The following is a 10,558-nucleotide window of genomic DNA, read 5'->3' as shown; positions in this document are numbered from 1 at the left end:
GATGCATTTTCGTCCGGATTAATTTTATCTATTCGTGACTCAACACGGCTTTGAAAATGGAGTTAGGGTGCGAAAGATGTGAAGATCTTTGTGTAGGGCTTTAGGGTGGGTTGAGGTGCGTGTTGCTAATGATGTGGATAATGGGGTTATGTTTTTTTTTTTAAGCAACATTCGCGTTGTTTGGATTTGATTTCCTTTGATTTCTTTGGGTTGCATGGGTTGACTTTTATGATTACACGGGTTGACCTTTATGTCTTGGAGTTATGAAGGGGATGGTACGGTTTATTTTGTGGATTTGGAGAATTGGTTTTGATGTCACGATTAAAGACCGAGTGGGCCTTGCTATTGGGCCTAAAGTGGGCCGCTTCCTTATATTTTTGATTTTATATTTGCGAATATGATTAGTGCTTGTTTAGTGTTAGAATAATATTTTAGGAGAAATCTTACGCCTTTATTAATTAGGAAAGTAAGGAAAACACACTGAAAATAAATTAATCAACATTCTAGGGGGTTCTTAGGACCATATCTAGGGCTTTATTCTTTCTATCATCTAAAGAACTAATAGGCGTTTTGCTAAAGTGCTCTCTACGGCTCAAGCCTTGGGTTTAGTCTCATAGAACTTTGGTCCTTCGCCTGTACTCATCTTAAACTCTATTCCCTTTGCGTTGACCCACTGATATGTCTTCACCCATCCGTTCTCGGTCTCTTCTGATGTTGATGTAGGAGTGATTAACCGGGTTGGATTGAAACCTTCATCTTGCAGGGCTAGGGTGGTTATTACGGTCTCGTCCTCCATAGGCCTCGATTCGTTAAACAATGTCCATAGAGCTTGGTTGTCTAATATTTCAGCTATTTCAGTCTTGGTGAGGTTGGATGCCTCATCCATAGTATGACAGTCATGGAAAATCTCAAATCCGGGTTTTAGCAGGCCATTCTGAACAAAGGGTTCAGGGAAGTCGCAGCATGGGTGTTCTTCTCCTTCTCGGACAAACATACCGTTAAGGGTTCTTAGGTATGGGGGAAGAAGGGTGGTTTGTTTTGTCTTGGTTGGCTTAAGGCGTAGCCTAGACAAGTGGTCAGCAATATCTTCCTCCGTTGGTGTATAGCCTAGACCAAAGGGAGTAGTTTTGTTGGGTAGGGGATGGAACATGTTGTTCTTCCTCCTTATGCCCAATGGAGTTCCCGGGAAATAGCCTTGAGCTAGCAACATTTTAGGGATGACCCGGGACGCTCGTGGATCTAGAAATGCTAAATTATAGTCCTCAATGATTTGGATGACTTCATCCACTTTAAAACCGTAAAGGTCTTCTGCAGCATCGGTCGTTCCGACCATAGTACAACTGACGTCAAGAGGAGGGGCGCGTATTTCCAAAATTACCCCGTTATGGTTAAGTTTAACCATCTGGTGCAAGGTAGAAGCCACACCTCCTAAGTCATGGAGCCAAGGGAGCCCTAAGAGGAGGTTGAAGGTGGGCTTGATGTCAATTATCTGAAACTCCGTGGTGCGTGCCACAGGCCCGGTTTGTATTGTCAGGTTGATTTTTCCCAACAAAGGCCTTCGAGAGTTATCATAGGCTCGTACCCCTTGCATGGAGGTTTGGAAGTCATCATTTCCTAGCCCCAAGCAATGGGCGGTTCGCAATGGGCAAACATTTATCGCTGAACCGTTATCTACGAGTGCTAGGGGGATGTTTTGTCCTTTGCATCCAACCACTAGATAGAGAGCCTTATTGTGGGCGCCTCCTTCTTTAGGTAAGTCTTTGTCAGTAAAAACTATTGCTTTTTCCTCAACATCTCTCGTGACGTGGCTAAGCAACGAGTCAGGTGTGATGTCTGTAGGGACTGAGATGAGGTCAAGTGAGCGAATAAGTTTTTCACGATGTTCCTTTGAAGTGCACTTGAGATCCCAGATGGTAATCTCGGCTTTGGTTCTTTTTAGTTGCTTCGAGAGAGGATTTTCGATGACTTCTGCGGCGGTGGTGTGCCGCACGTTTTCAGGAGTCTGTCTGACTGGGATGTCGTCCACGGGAGGTGGCCGAATATCCTGATGGTATACCCTTCCGGACCGAGTGAGATTGTCCACTTCGGACTCTTGAGGGGTGGTGTCAATGGGAGCATGCCCGGGCCAAGTTTCAGTAAAGAGGTCTTGGCCCGATACTTGGGACAGGTAGATATCTTCAGCATCATCATCCCACACACCGCATACTTCTCTCTCGATTTGATCCATAGGGACCATGGCGAGTGGTGCACCTTGGGGTGTAATATACACCGTAGGGTCAAAGTTCATATTTTCCGGTTGATCGAGAGAGATGTGACAAGAGCCGAGTGGGCTCTTGTTGTTGTTGGGTTTTTCAACGTTAGGGAGGGATATTATTTCATCCTCTATCATATCCTGGATCGTGTTTTTTAGATTCCAGCAGTTTTCAGTATCATGCCCATTTCCTTGATGGAACTCGCAGCGGGCGCCCTCGACCCAGTATTTATTTTTGAATGGAGGGTCGGGTGTAGGGCCTATGGGCCTTAGTTTTCCTTGTTTGGTTAGTCTTTGGAAGGCTTGTACTAGAGTCGACCCGAGTGGGGCAAACCTTCGGTCTCGGGTCCACCTTCCGGGGCTCCTTCGGGTTGGGGTTTCTTCTACGGCGTGGACCTCTTGGGCTTGAGGCGTGTGGCCCCTGTTGCAGGTATTACTTTTGTATGCAGGCTTTCTTTGTACTGTTTTTGTGAGGTCATCCTCGATCTTTATTCCTACATCGTAAACCCTCTTGAAGGTGTCAAGGCCCAAGTATCTAAGATGTTGTTTATAAGCTGGGTCTAGGTTGTCAATGAATTTTTGGACCAATTCAGTTTCAGGAGGCCTATTGATTAGTTGGGCCGCTTGGTCCCTCCATCTAGCGAAGTAGGTCGTGAAACCTTCATTTTTCTTTTGGAAGAGGACTTCCAGCTCGCGCATGGTGACTTGAAAATCCATGTTCGACGAGTATTGCTTGATGAAGACATTGACAAAGTCCTCCCAAGTGGGGAAGAGCTTAGGGTCCTGGTGGTAGTACCATTTGAGTGGCACAGGTTCCAAGGACAAAGGAAAGGCAGGCAGTTACATGAACTTGTCCACACCTTTCAAGTTCATGGCATTCACAAAGCTCAAGAGATGATCACTGGGATTGTCCGTGGTCTTGAACTTTGGTAAGTCGGATGAACTAAACTTTTCCGGTAGTTTGCCGGGAAAAGGTTCAGGATCGAGGGAGAAATACTTGCTCCCCATAGTTTGCTGCAGAACCATTTTTTCGATCTTCTTCTCGTTATCGAGGTCATGTTTGGCTTGCGCAGCCGCTAAGGATTCGTTTTCCATTTTCAGTTGATTCATAAGTATGGTCATTTGGGCCATTTGGTCCCGCAGCTCTTCTATGGACATGTTTGAGGGTGGGAATCGAGGTTGGGGAATCGGAGATCCTTGAAAGGGGGAGTGATGAATGGAGCTTGGAGTTGCTAAACCTTGTGTTGGTGATGTATCTTCGAGATGTACTAACATTTGATTTTCAGATCGACGCGAAGTGGAAGAACCAGCGTTATGCATAAGACAAGCTAAAGTTTAGGCCCAAAGTTAAGCATTGTTTAGTCTAGACTTTTGACTCTTCCTATCGGTTTTCTATTCTCACTCTTGTTGGTATATTTTGGCTTTTCTTTTGGTCATTCTTTAGATTTTCGAAACACTTGCCCGCGTGACATTCAAAGTTACATTAATTGGCATGCATGGTTTTGGTGCCGAACATTGTCGTCATAGGAGGCCTAATGACGACGCAATGATTTATTTATTTTATAAGTCGTTTTTAGAATTGAGTGCCTTTTCCGTACTCCCTCGTAGCAAATTTGTTACGAATATTTTTATTGCTACGTATATTTTGTGCGCGGGCACCGAGGCTGCGGTGCCTGGCCAAAAGGCCAAGCAGCAACTTCAGCGCCCAGAAGGGGCGATGAAATAATTGGCGCCCAGCCAGGGGCGCTGAAAATGCGTCCCTGACTGGTACTGGTATTCTGTTCGTCTATATTTTTTTTGTACATACGACTTAATTTTGTGTGCTTGCCCAATAACATCCTTTGCGCGTTATGCAGCGTCGTGGGATCCGTTACAGGCCGTCCTGGGCGTCGCTTATTTTTGTGGCGATCGCCCGGAACTGCGGAACACGTATTTAGGTATAACTCTTTGGCCACTTGGTGTTTATGAATGTTTGGGCAACTTTTAGGGTCGTTGGTTTTCTAGCGTTATTTGTCACACACAATCACAACATAATCAAGTAATTCGCTACACATAACTGACATTACAACATGAAGCAAAAATAATATGTCACGTAGTTTATGATAGGCTTCTATGGGTAATATTTGCGCCTGGTTTGGTACCGCTTCTATCGTAGATCCAACACATGCCCCGGTCGAGGTAGTGCATTCAACAGACGAATTTCGTCCCAAGAGGCCAATCACGATGTAAGCCAAGGGGGCATGCACCAATGAGACGGACCTTAGTGGGAGAGCGATCGGGTTTGGGACGGATGTACTACTAGCGAAAAGTGCCGAGTGGACAACATTCGAAGCGTATGCACCCCCCTGTTGGCGTTGGGTATCCTTAGTCCCAACTCCCGAGATGAAACATGCCAAGGGAGCCGAGATTCGTTATGCGGTTCTGTCCGTTCACATTAATATGTTGATTTTCAGGTCGTCCTAACTTGATAAGGAAATAAACGCGGAGTAGGATCGTTTCACCCTTCGGCTATTTTGATTACCTACGAGCACGAGTATTTCATTACTGTCCCAAGTGGAGTCGCCACTGTGAGGGGGTCGAAAAAGCACGAGGCTAATGCATGACCTCGTCCCTCGTGGGCTTGACGTCGTCAGATCAAGTGTAGTTAGATTTCCTGTGAGTTTACACCCAATCGACTAGTAATATAGGAGTCGCCATTCAGTTTTTAACGACAATGAGAAAACTAACAAAACCCGGTTATCGTGACATAAAGGGAGTGCAATTATGTTCGACCACGACGACCATAGGTTCCCTTGTGATCCCTGGTGTGGGGATCGCTCAACGTACACCCGCAGGGCAGAGATTGAGATTTCGGGGGACTGTAACTACCGAGAGGAGTGCTCATCGATAACTCCAGAGGCAGGTTATCCTTACTAGCTCAGCATAAATAATTGAAGGGACATGCGTTTAAACTATTAAACTACTCTGAATTGATTTTAGCAATATGCAACACATAATACTAAATCGACCGTGATTATCTTATTTAGATTGCTTTAAGGTACCTAGCATGATAATTCAATTGTCCAGGGTATTATCTTATTAGGCGTGATAGATCAATCAAGTTAATAGTTTGACAATTTTATAAAAGGGCGATGAAAGCGATTAAATCATATAAGGGCCACATTACAATGCACCCTTGAGAGGTGCGTCACGGTTCTCAGAAAACTAACCACTTGGCTTTGCTATTTCTCCTTTTATTTAACGAATCTCGGGTTTCTAAGCAGTGTTCCAGTGTTTAGGCTTAATTCATCAGCTACAAGGGACAGGATGCGTTCTGTTCGACTTTTGGGTCGATTGCGACAAAACGCCGGATCAATTTCGCAGCGTGAGGCTAGGCTTAAGGCTAGAGTCAATACTCAGGTTATGGAATTGTGTGTCCTGTTCACGCCGGTTTTTAGGCTGTATTTATAGGGAAAGAGTTTGTGGAAAGATAGATCTTTAGAATACGAATCCAAAAGGAATTCGGAGACGACACGGCCCCAGGTATTTTCAGCGCCCAGGGCTGGGCGCCGAAGATTTCGGCGCCCAGACCCAGGCATTGAAAATAGGATCTGGGCCGAGCCTTTTGTCAGATCTGGACTCTTAAACACGGAACTTTTGAGATTTATCCGAGTTTCTTAGTGCGTATTAACTTATGACGGAATGCGTCTGGGCCCGTTACGAACTCTCGGTTCGTTAGGAATTTAATTAATACGTAACTCTTATTTTCGAATTATAACAAGAATAGAATTCCTTTTGGCAATTCTATCTCTTTTAGGACTTATGTTGGAGTGCAACACCTAATTCTGACAGATTTCTATCTTTTATGACTTTGCCACTTTTAACAACTACTTCTTACGACAGTTACTATTCTTAGCAGGTTTCTATAAATAACAGTTTTGGCTGAAATGAAAGGGTGATTGAGCTTCGTTATTTTATAGGAGATGCGTTGCCAAATGGAGATTTATGTTCTCATCATCGAACCTTCCCTTTCAGGAATGGGGACAAAAGTAGGTCTCTACACCGGCGTCCATAAGTTTTTGCACTTCAGCGGCGGCGGCTAAGTTTCTAGCCTCACCATGATTCTTCTTCTTCGGTCGTACTGGCTTCATGGCACTATCTACATTTAGCTTGTGCACCGCTACTGCTGGTTCGATGCCTGGAATTTCTTCCCCTGTGAAGGCGAATATTTCTTTGTATTCTCTCAGCAGTTGTACCAGTGCCGCTGCCATGGGATCATCAGGTGGGATTCCAATAGGAACAGTTCGAGACGGATCTTTTAGGTCCAGGACTATATCATAGTGTGCTCGCACCGGCTCGGATCGTCGGTCCGCACTATGAGCCATGGGCATTTCTTTGATTCTTCGTTCTTTTTTCTGAGGTTTCAACTGTTCACTCTTTTTCGGAGAGGCTCCCCATGCCGCCGGTTCCAACGTGGATAGGTAGCAGTCCCTGGCCAGTTGTTGGTTTCCATAGATGGCTCCAATATCTCCACTGCTTCCCACAAATTTAATCAATAGTATGAAGGACAATTATTGCCTTCAGATCATTAAGGGCTGGACGGCCTAGAATGATGTTAAAGGAGGTGAGACTCGCCACAATTATGAATCTGACGGCGCCTTCTTTGGTTACTGGGGGTGTGCCAATTGAGACGGGAAGCAGAATGGAACCAATTGGACAGACGACACTCCCTCTCAAACCTACAAGGGGCTTTGATACTCTTTCAATCGCTCCCGGGTCATACTGCAACTTCTTTAGGCATTGTAAACTGATAATGTCAGACGAGCTCCCTGTGTCTACTAATACTCTTTTCACCCTGAGGTTGGCCACTTTAATCTCCAAGACCAAGGGGTCATCATCATACGACATTGCTGAGTTGCGGTAATCATCTTCCGAAATTTCCACACGGGGTGGATCTATTTGCTTGGTACGGAAGGGAGACGACCGAAATTTCCGCCCCTCACTAGTCGGTGCTCCTGTCGCAATCCCTCCTGATATTGCTGCTATGAATCCTTCATCTGAATGCCTGTCGTCGTTGTCAGAGGTTAGAGATGAACACGTCTCCTGTCCCTTTATATGGCTGGCTTCATTAGCATATGTCGAGCATAGATACTGCTGTAGGTATCCTTTGGCCGCGTAACCATCAAGTATCCTCTTCAGCCTCCGACAGGTTTGGGTGCTATGCCAGGCTTCTTTGTGGAAGATACATAACGGGATGCCTGTCTTGCTGACGACGGCCCTTTGGGAGACCACTGCTCTATCCCCAGATTTTGTCTCTCGGGCAGAAGAATATCCCCGAGAGCAGCATTGTAGACAAACAAGATTTCTGCTGACGGCCTCCTTCGTTTCCCTCTTACTTTGACGCCCCGGTCAGCTTCTCTTCGAGTGAGTTCAGCTCGCGGCCTTTCAGAGGTCATGGTGGTGGACCTACTCGTAAAGTGACGAGCCTGGGGTTTGGAAGCGCGTCTTTGTTTTGCTAAGTTTGCCCGCCGCCCCTAACGTTCTTCTCTTACATGATAACTTTCTTCTTTCAGAGATCGGGCCTCCATGGGTAGGCCGCTTCCATCGGCAACCAACTTCCCCTATTGCTTTGACGTTCTGCTGCGTTCTTGCACTGGGTCGGCTCCACTGAAGGATATTGTGATTTCCTCTTGGAGAACATGCTGAAGTCTTTCTTGCCATTCATCCGTGATGTTCTGATGGAGGCCATGCAACATGTGCTGCACGGATCTCGCGAAGGCTGGCCGACTTGCTGGGACATCACCATGCTCGTCAGCTTTGCCTCTTATAGTCGGCTGCCCTTTGTCGATAGTAGGCCGTGTTCCTCCTGCGTCCTTGTCAGATTGCAGTTCAACCATGATACTATACCTCCCCACAGACGGCGCCAAATGTTGTGGGGTCTTTTACGGTGATGACGTGTCACGCGCTCCTCGGAGGTATCAAGTATGTGCTGGTACGATCCTCTGGCAACCTGCAAAACAAGAATATTCCCTCCGATCCCTAAGTAAGTATAAGCTAGAGAGAGATGTAATTTGTAGAGAGAAGGCAGAGCAGAGATAGTTTTAAGGTAGGTAAGAATGTAATGAATGTCCATTTTTCCTTGGGATCTGAACTATTTATAGGGCTAGGGTTCCTTGGGAACTGATCCCATAACCCTAGCTATAAGATGTGGTGCCTGTCGGAGATTGGAACACGTGTCCAGGAGTGAGAATGTAGAGTAGAGCCTGATGGACCCTTTGGACTTGGGCCTGGCCATGGATCAAGTGGGCTTTTATAAAGAGAACGTCCTTTTATTGCTTAAGTAATGAGTTTTGGGCCATTATTTAATCCTTGGACCCACATGCCATATGCAGATGGGCTTTACTAAGATTACCCTGTCTTGGGGCCTCTTGTGGAAGTATGCTAAGCCCACATCAGTAATCATTTGCGTATATACTTACTTGACAAGACTAGTATCGGACAAGACCTATGAAACTTTACTATAAGAGATGAAAATATGTCATAAGTAAATTTCGTTATCTTATTAGACACTAATCCTCAATACCTGAATGATTTAAGCTTACTTGTTTGAGAACTGGTTACTTTGACGCTGTCAACCGTCGCACCGTAAAAGGAGACCATAACGGCAGCGCTCGGGTAATCACCTATCAGAGGAAGTCTAAACTCAGGATCACAAGATTGAGATTGTCCTCCCATTAATTGGGAAGAGATGCCAAAAGTTGTATAAGGCCACTCGGAGAGCTAGAAACTGTAAAATGCATGGTCGTGCTCAGATGAATCATAGGTTATGATTATCTGTTTATTTGACCAGTTGAACTCTCACACCGAGAAATAGCTATGAACGTAATAAGGATGACCAGTCTTACCTTATGTTCATAAGAAGGCATCGAGCGACAAAGGAATTAGGAAATGCACACTTGTCCCTGAGGATAAGTGGGAGACTGAAAGAAATAGTGCCCTTGGTCCAAGTTTACATTTAATGCATTTAATGCTAAGTCTAATAAATGCGGTTCAGTATTAATTAAGCAAGTTAATTATTAAGTGAGATCAAGTGATCTGAATGCCTAGCTAGAGACCGCTTCAGTTCAAGTGGAATTAATATAATTAATACCACAACTTACTCTTGACTGAACCCGTAGGGTCACACAAATAGTACGTGAACGGGATCTAGTATTTGGGTGAATATTATATTCAGTAAATACTCTAATTATGGATATTCGGAAATGACGGATGTTGGTTTCAGTGGGAGCTAAACAAACTGTCACAAGGCTGTCGCATGCCTATAAAAAATAACCTAACTAGACCTCTTAACTATGTAGTCGGGTAAGTAAGGATCGAATCCCAAGAGACAGAAGGATTTAAAATACCTAAAATGACTTCAATTAATACTAAGCTGGTAACAAATTCAACGATTGATGGTAAATAAAACTATTTCTAACTAATGCGAATAAAAATACAAGAATAAATTCAAGAATAAAAAACATCTAGGTTTAGGCATTCCCACTAGCATAGATTAATACACTAAATCAATCCCTTTCCCTTGACTAATGTACTAAATAATTCATAAAGTAGATGCTCCCTAATATATACCAAGGATTTCTTTCGATCAATCAATGGCTTCTCTAACAATGCAATTATACCTACTTTCGTGGAGTCATGCAATTTAAAGACCTTAAGAATAACATCCTAACGTTCTAGCAAATTCAATCAACTACTCTCGTGATGACACCCTTTACCTTAAATTAGGGTTCTAAGATCAATCAAGAACCAACTTTTGTTGAGAACCTGATTACATTCATTAAACACTATTTCTAGTCGAAGTACGATAATAAAAACCAACCCTAGAATAAATGTAATCATAAATTAATCAAGATTAGGGATAGGGAAATTACTTGTGCATCAATCCATGTCAGGGTTCAACCTAACCCTAGAATAAAGAACTACTCACACATGGTAATTGAATAAAAAAATAGATTATAACAGAACACATGAGTAATTAAAGATATTAAGGGAAGAAAATAATACTTGAATTTAATTATTGAAAGGAATGAAATCTTGAATTAATCCAAAAGCCAAGAACACCTAGAAAACAGAAATAAAGTATGCCCAAAGAAGAGAAGAAAAAGAGAGAGATTCTAAACCCTCACAAATTGGTATTTATGTCATTTCACAGTTAGGAAAAATCTAGACATCTAATGCTTGTAAAACATCTCAAAAAGCTGGAAACGGAGCCGGCCACAGGTAACCCGCGGCGCACAGATTCAGCCACAACCTGCCCGTGGAGGAGGC

The sequence above is a fragment of the Spinacia oleracea genome, chromosome 1, assembly GCF_020520425.1.
Source record: "Spinacia oleracea cultivar Varoflay chromosome 1, BTI_SOV_V1, whole genome shotgun sequence".
NCBI classification, from domain to species: Eukaryota; Viridiplantae; Streptophyta; class Magnoliopsida; order Caryophyllales; family Amaranthaceae; genus Spinacia; species Spinacia oleracea.
The sequence above is the reverse complement of the archived record's forward strand: the minus strand, read 5'-3'. Positions refer to the sequence as shown.